This window comes from Pristiophorus japonicus, chromosome 7 (assembly GCF_044704955.1).
Source record: "Pristiophorus japonicus isolate sPriJap1 chromosome 7, sPriJap1.hap1, whole genome shotgun sequence".
NCBI classification, from domain to species: domain Eukaryota; kingdom Metazoa; phylum Chordata; class Chondrichthyes; family Pristiophoridae; genus Pristiophorus; species Pristiophorus japonicus.
In genome coordinates, this window is record NC_091983.1 from 23,143,970 (window position 1) to 23,154,681 (window position 10,712).

A 10,712-nucleotide genomic window follows, 5' to 3' on the forward strand; every position below is an offset into this window, starting at 1 on the left:
AATTGAGTTCGGGATACTATATCAGCTATCAAGACTGGGCGGGAAAAAATTGATAAGTTATCTATTGTGCTATAGAATGGCAAAGCAGATATTTTTTGCTCAAATGTATTGACTGCGGTTTCATCAAAAAACATGGGTCAAGGTCAGATGAAGAGAAAGGGATTGAATAGAGTAGCATATATGACAATATAAGACAATGGGTAGGTAACATTTGGTGAAAGGGAGGATGGAACAGTTGTTCACAGGGGGTGAAAATAACTGAAGAAATGAAGATGGCTAAATCAATTTGGTTGTTAGTAATATTAAAGCTAATAAAGCTATAACTGTCAACTTATATTGACTGCTTGGTCAAGAAAAAATGAATAGATAGAGAGTTGTCCAGGCCAATACGGAAAGGCGCCAAGATGAAAAATATAACCAACTCTCGCGACATAATGAATGATTGCTTCTTAATGCAAAAATGTGAAGTAGGATACTATCATATCTTCAGAGAACACATATCACACAACCTGTAAGATGGCTCAGGTTCTGGAAACTTCCCCTGCTGGTCAGGTGACCTCTTTATTAAACAACACTAGCTACAGTAAGACAGGCATCCACAGAGTGGAGCTACAGACATTACACTTCTCCCTCCTTAATGAAGAAGTTATTATAACAAACAATCATCATACATATCTTGCATGGTTATACATAACAAAGGATATGGACTTATTTTTCCATATTTACAAATCAAGCTTGTTTTCTGTTTCGAAGAGGATACCTTCACTCTCGAACAGAACCTTCCAAACATGGTGTTGAATTTAAACTCGTTCGAGGCTGATATTGAGGGAAGTTTTCTTCCAAGGGATGCCCTTGATTTCCATTTGAACTCTCTCTAACTTTAGACTGTTTGTTTTCCTGACTTGGACTCAGACTTAAATTCTGACTTTCTCTTGGATTTGTTTCCAGTACATTGGATGTAGGATTTGCTACTGGTGTATCAAAACTATCTGATGAGTCAGAAATAAGTGAATCACTCCCTCCTTCAACTACTTCCATGTCTGTGGGTAAAATATGATCAATGTGAGCAAACCTAACCTGTCCATTATCAAACATCTTGACCAAATATGTGCGAGGACCATATATCTTCACCACTCTTCCTGGTAATCACTTTACCTGTTTATGGCGATGGTTCTTCACTCTCACCTTCTGATTTAATTTCACACTTCTCTCTTTTATTCAACCTCTATCATGATTCTGTTTCTGTCTTAATTTTGTCTCTTCTACGGACTGTGCCAAGTTTGGTTTTAACAACGAGAATCTGGTTCATGGCTGTCATTTGAGAAACAACTCTGCTGGTGTTCTACCAGTAGTTGTGCGAGGAGTATTACGATAGGTTATTAGAAAATTAGCCAATTTGTGGTCCAATAACAACTGTCATTTCTTTGGATTTGGATCCACATTTATTTGATGAGGGCACGTTTTACAATTTGTACACTGCATTCTGCTGCACCATTCGAAGCAGGGTGGCACGATGGAACCTTGGTATGTTTCACACCATTTTTGCTCGTGAACTGTGGAAATTCTTCTGAATGAAATTGTGCTCCATTATCTGAAACAATTTCTTCTGGGAGGCCAAATGAAGAAAATAATCTTCGCAAAATGTCTAATGTTATACTTGTTGTCATTTTCCACATTGGAAACACCTCGACCCACTTCGAATGGCTATCAATCACAATGAACAATTGTTGTCCTTCTAGCTCATCAAAATCGATATATAGCCTTTGCCACACCCTTGGAAGCCATTTCCATGGCTGTAATGGTACTGATGGTGGTTGCTTGCTTACCGATTGATGTATTGATGTCGTACACTGACTCACGATGTACTCTATATCTTTATCAAGACCTGGCCACCATAAGTAACTGCGTGCAAAACTCTTGGTCAAAAACATTCCCAGGTGCTGGTCATGGAGGTCTCCTAATAATTTGGACCTGAATTTATTTGGTATAACCACTCTTGCACCCCACATGATACAATCTTTATTGACTGATAATTCATTCCTATGAATGAAGAATGGAAGAATATCTTTGTCTGTTACCTGATTTGGCCATCCGTTTGCAATATAATCATACACCTTTGAAATAATTGGGTCACGTTTGGTTGCCCTCCCAATCTCTTCAACTGTGACTGGCAGTTCATCAGTGTATGAAAAATAGAACACCTCTTCCCTGTCAGGTGTAACTTGTGATGGGGAAGGCAATTTAGACATAGCATCAGCATTACTGTGATCAACTGATCGTCTATATTCAATATCATATGTATATGCTGACAAAATAAAAACCCATCTCTGCATTCGGGCTGCAGCTAATGTTGGAACTGGGGACTTTGGATGGAGGATTGCTGTCAGGGGCTTATGGTCCGTAATGAGAGTAAACTTACGACCATACAAGTATTTGTGGAACTTCTTGACCCCAAAAATTAATGACAAAGCTTCCCTTTCAATTTGCGCATAATTACTCTCACTGGCACTGAGAGTGCGTGAAGCAAAAGCAATTGGTCTCTCCTCCCCACTACGTAATACATGAGAAATTACTGCCCCAACTCCATATGGAGAGGCATCACATGCTAGCTTGATCTCCTGAGATACATCAAAGTGAACTAACATGGTGCTCTCTACCAAGTTGCTTTTACACTCCTTGAATGCTGTATTGCATTCTTTTGACCACTTCCAATGGACCTGTTTTTTCAATAGGTCATTCAGTGGATTTAACACTGCAGCCAAATTTGGTCGCAACTTCCCATAATAGTTCAAAAGACCCAAAAAATGAACAAAGTTCAGTGACATTCCTGGGAGTGGGTGCATTTCTAATTGTATATAGTTTTCCCATGGTTGGATGTAAACCATCTTTGTCTACTCTGTACCCTAAGTACTCCATTGAGTTTTGAAATAACTCACACTTACGAGCAGACACTCATACTCTGTGCTTCTCTAGCCGTTTGAGGACTTCATTCAATATGTTATTATGAATTTGCCTATTTGGTGCTGAAATTAGTATGTCATCCAAATAACATACTACCCCTTCAATACCTTGCAAAATCTGCTTCATCACCCTTTGGAATATGGCAGGGGCAGAAGATACTCCCAACGGTAGCCTATTAAATTGATATAGGCCTAGATGAGTATTTATAGTCAAACATGACTTGGACTCCTCATCTAGTTCAAGCTGTGGGTAAGCATTCGTAAGATGCAGTTTTGAGAAAATCTGCCCTCCTGACAGTGTTGTGAAGAAATCTTCTACATTTCGCAAAGTATTGGGGACATTACCCTCTAGAACCTGGTTTACGGTTACTTTATAATCACCACACAATCTTACCTTACCATCGAACTTAGGTACACCAACAATGGGTGTAGCCCAATTACATCGATCTATCTTACAAATAATGTTCCCAGTCTCTAGTCTTTTGAGTTCTTGCTCAACTTTCTCCTTGAGTGCATATGGTACGGAACGTGGCTTTTAGTAAACCGATCTAGCGTCCTTCTGTACCCTGACACTCGCCTTGCAGCCTTGGATCGGACTGCCCATTTCTCAGAACACCTTCGGATAACTCTTGATAACATCATCCGTTGATGCAAATCTCATTTCAACATGAAAAATCTCTCACTCCAATCCAGCTTCAGTGATCCCAGTCAATTTCTTCCTAGTAAGGCAGGCTTTTCTCATTTTACAAACATGAAATACATCACTTTTACAAATAAAGAGCTATCATCAATAATAAATGATAAATAAATCAATCAACAATCAATAAAGCAATCAAAAAAAATTAAACAATTAAAAAAAAAATTAAAAATCAATCAATAAAAAGTTAAGTTTCTACTCACCGATTGCAGCACCGGGAGCCCTCCAACAGCATGCTGGGATGGGCCCCCCACCCCCCCCATGTGTCTCTATCTGTCTCTGTCAGTGTCTATGTGCTTCTGACAGCGAGGGGAGGGGGGGGAGGAGGAGGGAGTGGAGAGGAGAGGGAGGGAGGGAGGGAGGGGGGGTGAGGTGAGGGAGGGAGGAGGGGAGAGGAGAGAGAGGGAGGGGGGGAGAGGAGGTGCGAGGCGAGGGAGGGGGGAGAGGCGAGGGAGGGAAGGGGAAGAGAGGGAGGGAGGGAGAGGAGAGGGAGGGAGGGGGAGAGGAGAGGGAGGGGGGAGAGGAGAGGGAGTGAGGGGGAGAAGAGGAGAGGGAGGGGGGAGAGGGAAGGGGGGTGGGGAGGTGGGGGGAGAGGAGATGGGAGAGGAGAGGAGAGGGAGGGAGGGGGAGGAGAGGGAGAGAGGGAGGGGGAGATGAGATTGAGGGGGGAGAGGAGAGGGAGTGAGGGGGAGAAAAGGAGAGGGAGGGGGGAGAGGAGAGGGAGGGGGGAGAGGAGGGGGAGGGGAGAAGGGGGGGAAGAGGAGAGCGAGGGAGAGAAGGGGGAGACAGGGGTGAGGGGAGGGAGGGGGAGAGAGAGGAGAGGGAGGGGAGGAGAGGGAAGGGTGGTGGGGAGGTGGGGGGAGAGGAGATGGGAGAGGAGAGGAGAGGGAGGGAGGAGAGGGAGGGAGGGGGAGAGATAGGAGAGGGAGGGAGGGGGAGAGGGGGAAGTGAGAGGGAGGGAGGGGGAGAGGGGGGAGGGAGAGGGGGGAGGGGAGGTGGGGGGAGAGGAGAGGAGAGAGGAGAGGGAGGGAGGGGGAGAGGGGGGGAGGGAGAGGGGAGAGAGGGGAGGGGGAGGGAGGGGGAGAGGGGGGGAGGGAGAGGGGAGAGAGGGGAGGGGGAGGGAATGTGGGGGAGAGGAGAGGAGAGAGGAGAGGCGAGGGAGAGGAGAGGGAGGGAGAGGGAAAGGAGAGGGGGGAGGCTGAATGAGAAGAAGCCGGGCCAAAGACTTCGGGTGGGGCCCGCCCCCAGCAAGATGCCGGGCGGGCCCCGCCGAAGGAAGAAGGAGCGGACCGGACCTGAAGGGGTGAGGGGAGGCGGAGCGGAGCAGGAGCTAGGCGGGGGGAGCGGATGGCAGCGGAGTGGGAGCTGGGGGGGTGTGGGGCAGCGGAGCAGGAGCTAGGGGGGCAGGGGGGTGCACATGAGCTGAACATGGGGGAGCTGGAGCCACAGCCAGAGCAAGAGCTGGAGGAGGGAAGTGCAGTCTGATCTTCGCTGCCCCAGTGAGCCCATTCGGCCAGGGCTAGGGGCTGCATGCTTCGGGCCACTCGCACACAGTTTTGGGTGCCTGGAGCTACTGCACATCCGCGTACACTGTAGCGTGCATGTGCAGAGATCCCGGCACTGTTTTTTCGCGGGTACCTGGCTCCGCCCCCCACAGCTTGTGCTGCGCTGCACTGAAGGCCTGGATCGACCTGAGGGAGTGGAGAATACCGAGGTAAGTTTTCGGCGCGGTTTTGAGCGCGGAAATCAGGCGTGGGTCGCGGGGCTGTGCCGTTCTAGGCACGGCCCGAAACATGGACCCCAAAATCCTCTAGATCCTGGTTTACAGTTACTTTATAATCACCACACAATCTTACCTTGCCGTTGGACTTAGGTACAACAACAATGGGTATAGCCCAATTACATCGATCTATCTTAGAAATAATGTTCTCCGTCTCTAGTCTTTTGACTTCTTGCTCAACTTTCTCCTTGATGGTACGGAACGTGGCTTGCTGTAAACCGATCTAGCATCCTTCTGTACCCTGACACTCGCCGTGAAGCCTTGGATCGGACTGCCCGTTTCACAAAGCACCTTCGAATAATTTTTGATGACATCATCCTTTGACGCAAATCTCATTTCAACATGAAAGATCTCACTCCAATGCAGCTTCAGTGATCCCAACCAATTTCTTCCGAGTAAGACAGGCTTGTCTCTTGCCACTACTATTAGAGGCAAGCCCTGAACTTGATCCTATATATTTCACCAGTATGGTGATATGACCTACCACCGGAATGTTCTCTCCCGAGTAACCTCACAGCTCTATCTTGGCTTTCTCCTGCAATTTTTCGAGGTATAGCAACTCCAGTATTACACTCACAAATGTACCAGTGTCGATTTCCATGGGTATCTTGAATCATGCAACATCTATGTGGATTATGATACTTTCCGAATCGCCGCCCATTAACCTCGTGCTCCTGATGACGTTTAACTCTAACATCTCCTTGTCCTGTTGTTGTTCTTCCATGCTATGTAGTCTCTGGGGATTTCTACTCATAGCTTTGAAAGCTGGTTTACCCTTCAGTCGGCATGCCTTCGCAAGATGCCCAGTTTTCCTGCAGAAGAAACACTCTACCTTCACATATGGACAACTTTGAGCAATGTGTTGTTCCTGGCACCGATAGCAGGATGTCAATGCTCTGTTCCCATTTGCAGTTTCTGAGACTTTGGGGTCCCACCGCCTTTTACTTTGAACCTGCAGGTGATTCACCTCGGTTGTCTGATGACTGAAATTAATATGACATTTTTGGGAAAATGGCCCTGCTCATCGACCTAGCTGTCTGACAAGCTAAATCAAAAGTAAAGTTAGACGTCGTCAATAACTTGCTTCTGATCACATAATTTTTCACCCCACAAACAAAGTGGTCATGCAATGCTTGGTTCATAAAGTCTCCGAAATTACAGTGAATAGATAGCTTTTTTAATGCTACAATGTACTCATTGATATTTTCTCCGGCCTTCTGATTTCGTATTCCAAAATGATAACTTTCAGCAATTGCTAACGGAATTGGGCTGTAATGTTGTTCTAACTTCATTAGACTCTGTTCCAGCATTGTATCCTTTGGCTTGTCAGGCACAAACAAATTTATCAGCGTTTCAAACAGCTCGGGCCCAGCCTCAGTTAAGAATATAGCTCTTTTTTGTTCCAACACCGCCCAGTTATTGTCTTCATTAACGGGAATTTCAAGGATATTACTTGCAGTGAAAAACATTTCTAGCCAATTCACATATGCTCTGAAACTTTTCCAGTCACATTGAAATGCCCCTACATGCCCTGTAACCCCCATACGGGCAGCCATTTTGACTCTGGCAGTTTTAACCAAGTGTGCTCATAATTTACCTTGGATTTATAGCTGTTTCCAAAAAGAGAGAAGCTCTCAAAGTCTCTTTGTCGGCTGGCTGAATTCTTCACCAACAAAAATTTCAGCTTTGTATTATCCGATTAGATCCCATTCTTATCGCCAAATGTCATATCTTCAGAGAACATAAATCATACAGCATGTAAGATGGCTGTAGGTTCCGGAAACTTCCCCTGCTGGTCAGGTGACCCACTCTTTATTAAACAGCACTAGCTGCAGTAACACAGGCATCCACAATGTGGAGCTACAGACATTACAGATACTATGCTGATTGCTGTATTCAATTTAATTGAACTGTTAATTGGTAGGTGAACAAAATAGCATAAACATTAACCCTTCTTAGTCAGACGAAGAGTTAGCTTGTCCTGGCATGGTTGAGGTCTGGGGATATCCAATGAGTTTACTCTGCCAGAGCCTCAACCTTTTTGGTTCGGTGTATTTTTAATTCATCATTGATGACCAGGTCAATATTCCTAAACGTTGGCATTCGATTGGTGAGGAGAAAAACTTCACGGAAGCTTGTTTTCAACCAAAGACTGTTATTTTCCACGGCACAGCAAGTGTTTGAATGTTACTGCTTCAAAGAGAATAAAGGTAACATAATAAATATAAAAGCAAAATACTGTGGATGCTGGAAATCTGGAATAGAACCAGAGAATGCTGGAAATACTCAGCAGGTTGGGCATCATCTGTGGAGAGGGAAACAGAGTTAAGGTTTCAGGTTGGTGACCTTTCGTCAGAATTGGAAAAAGTTAAAGATATAGCAGATGTTGAGCATGTACCAGGTCAGGGAAAGGGGGGCGGGGATGAAAGAACAAAAGGGAAGGTCTGTGATGGAAATTAAATGACAAAAGATGAGTCTAAAAAAGGTGTAAATGGGACATCTTCCCTACCTTCTACCCTATCGCCTCAGTTTAACATCTCATCCAAAAGATGGCACCACTGACAGTGCAGCACTCCCTCAGTGCTGCATTAAGTGTGTCAGCCTAGATTATGTGCTCAAGTCTCTGAAGTGGGACTTGAACCCACAACAGTCTGATTGGAAAAGCCTATGTATTATCAGGTATTATCAGACTACAGCAAGAACAAATTGCATTTTTATCGTAACTTTGGTGTAAAAAAAAACTGTTCCAAGGCACTTTTCAGAAAAATAAAGAGGAACAGATGTCAAAATACAGTGGAAGGGTTAGAAGAGGTGATCAAAAGGCTGGTCGGAGAGATGAATTTTAAGAAGTCTTTAATCCCAGACAGAAAAGTGGAGAGGCGGAGAGGTTTAAGAGTGTACTTTCAGATTGTAGAACAGAGGCAGCTGAAGGCTTTGCCTTTTGGTGGGTCGACGGGAGTGGAAAGGCCAGAGTTGGAGGGTGCAGGAAGGGATGTCAAGATGGAGGACGATGCAGGGATGGGGGCACGGGGGGTGGGGAGGTGGGGGAGGGAGGCATGGGGGAGAAGGTGAACATATTTCAAGATGAGGATTTTAAATTCACTGCGTTGAGGGATAGGAACGTAGTCAAGAAGACGTTGATTCACGAGGTGACAAAAATATGAGCAAGGATTTTGGCAGTTGTAGGGTGAGGGGTAGACTTAAGTAATATGATTGAGGTGTACCTAAGTAGTCAGCTCTGGATCGAACAAGGCCTGAGCAAGTGGTCGGTGTGTGTACTGTGTGCAACAGACAGTGAATGGAGCTCGAGACTGGAGACTATGTCCTCAATCTGCCCATTGTCCAGTTGCAACAAATATTGACTCATTCATGGCTTTAGACAAGAGGGCATGTGCTCACAAGGTGCACTGGTTTGCTTCAGCACAAAATGAAGTAATTATCTGAGCTTCTACAATCCATCCAGCAAGGTAATCTGTGCTGTAGCTCCTCACAAGTCAAAGCTGTCCCTCATAATTCCTGCAGTTCATCATCCAAAGTTACTTTACCTGCAATGTGACCATCCTTGTGACATGCACAAGCTGTGCTTCTGGCCTCACTTACTGTGGCTGATATCACAGACTTGCTGCAATTATACCTCAGCTTGGAGATGCCTTGCTCAAATAAATCACCCATGTTGTTGAAATCTAATTGCATAGATTACCTAGTATTAATAGCACAGAAACAGGCCATTCAGTCCAATCTGCCCACTTCAGTGCTTATGCTGCACTCAAGCCTCCTCCCACCCTATTTCATCTCACCCTATCAGGATAGCCTTCTATTCCTTTCTCCCTCCTGCACTTATCTAGCTCCCCCTTAAATGCATCTATGCTATTTACCTCAACTATTCCATGTGGTAGCGAGTTCCACATTCTAAACCACTTTCTGAGTCAAGAAGTTTCTCCTGAATTCCTTATTGGATTTATTGTGACTGTCTTATGTTTATGACCCCTACTTTTGGACTCCCCAACAAGTGGAAACATTTTCTTTACATCTACCCTATCGAAATCCTTCATAATTTTAAAGACCTCAATTAGGTCACCCTTCAGCCTTCACTATCCGAGAGGATAGAAGCCTAGTTATATGCTCTCAGTTCTGGTAGCTTCCTTGTAAATCATTTTTTTTTTTGCACGTTGTCCAGTGCTTTTGTATCCTTGTTAGATCTGAGGGAAAGATTTATTCCGAGCTTTCAGCCCTTCCTCCACAGTGCTCTTCATGAAGCCAAGTGGAGGTGTGAGTCAGTTCTTCAGTTAAAAGGATTCTGCATAGATACTTGCCTTCCCAGGTCGATCAAAAGTGCCCGGGTCGTCTCTCAGCACCTCCCAGCCTATGCTAACACAACCAGCTCTATATTACTAATCTATAGCGTGGCTGGTGTGTGGTCTATCACAGTGGTTTCTGTAGTTTGTTGGGATAGCTCCAACTGCTGCTGCAGTTTTTCCTCCTGTGAGGTAGCAGCGATCACGCTTGACAACTCTTCACCGATGCAGACAGCTTTTGGGAACCATGAGTAATGAGGGCCATGCAACTGTTGTTGTAGACACCACGCTTTCCCTAATGTCCAGATGCTCTGATACATGCTGCAGAATATCTGTGCTCAGCACATTGTACTTGTGTAAGAAGTTCATTGATACAGTGCCTTTCCCCAGCACATCTCAAAACACTTTAAAACAAGCTTTTAAAGCACTGTCGCTGTTATTTTTCAGGTACATTTCCACACAACAAATCCCACAAACAGCAAATGAGTAGATGTCTACTGGTATTGGCTGAGGGAGGAATATTAGACAGGTACACTGGTAGACCGTTCTTCAAACGATGCCACCTCCAACAGGCATCAAGTCTCTGGAGTGAGGCTTGCACCCACAACCTTCTTACTCAGAGGCATGAGTGTTGAGCTAAGCTGAGACTTAAGGCACGTAGATAGACATGCACCTACTCGCAGGTAGTTGCAGGCCACCCGTTTCAAGAGTGGTCCCCCAGTACAGACAGCCCCACACCCTACCTCGTCCCTCATTGCTGACAGACACTAGAAATCCGCCAGTTAACCAAGGCTCACATTTATGCCCAAGTTACACCATGCCTCAGCTGTGTCCACTTCCTGTCTGCAATATGTTACTTTTGTCATGTTTTTTGACTCATTTGTACCAACTTTAAAATGGTATACCTCAATGTCAACATGCTCCGTGCATTAGATTAATTATAGGCTTTGACCACTAGATGGTGGTGCACTACTGGCCCA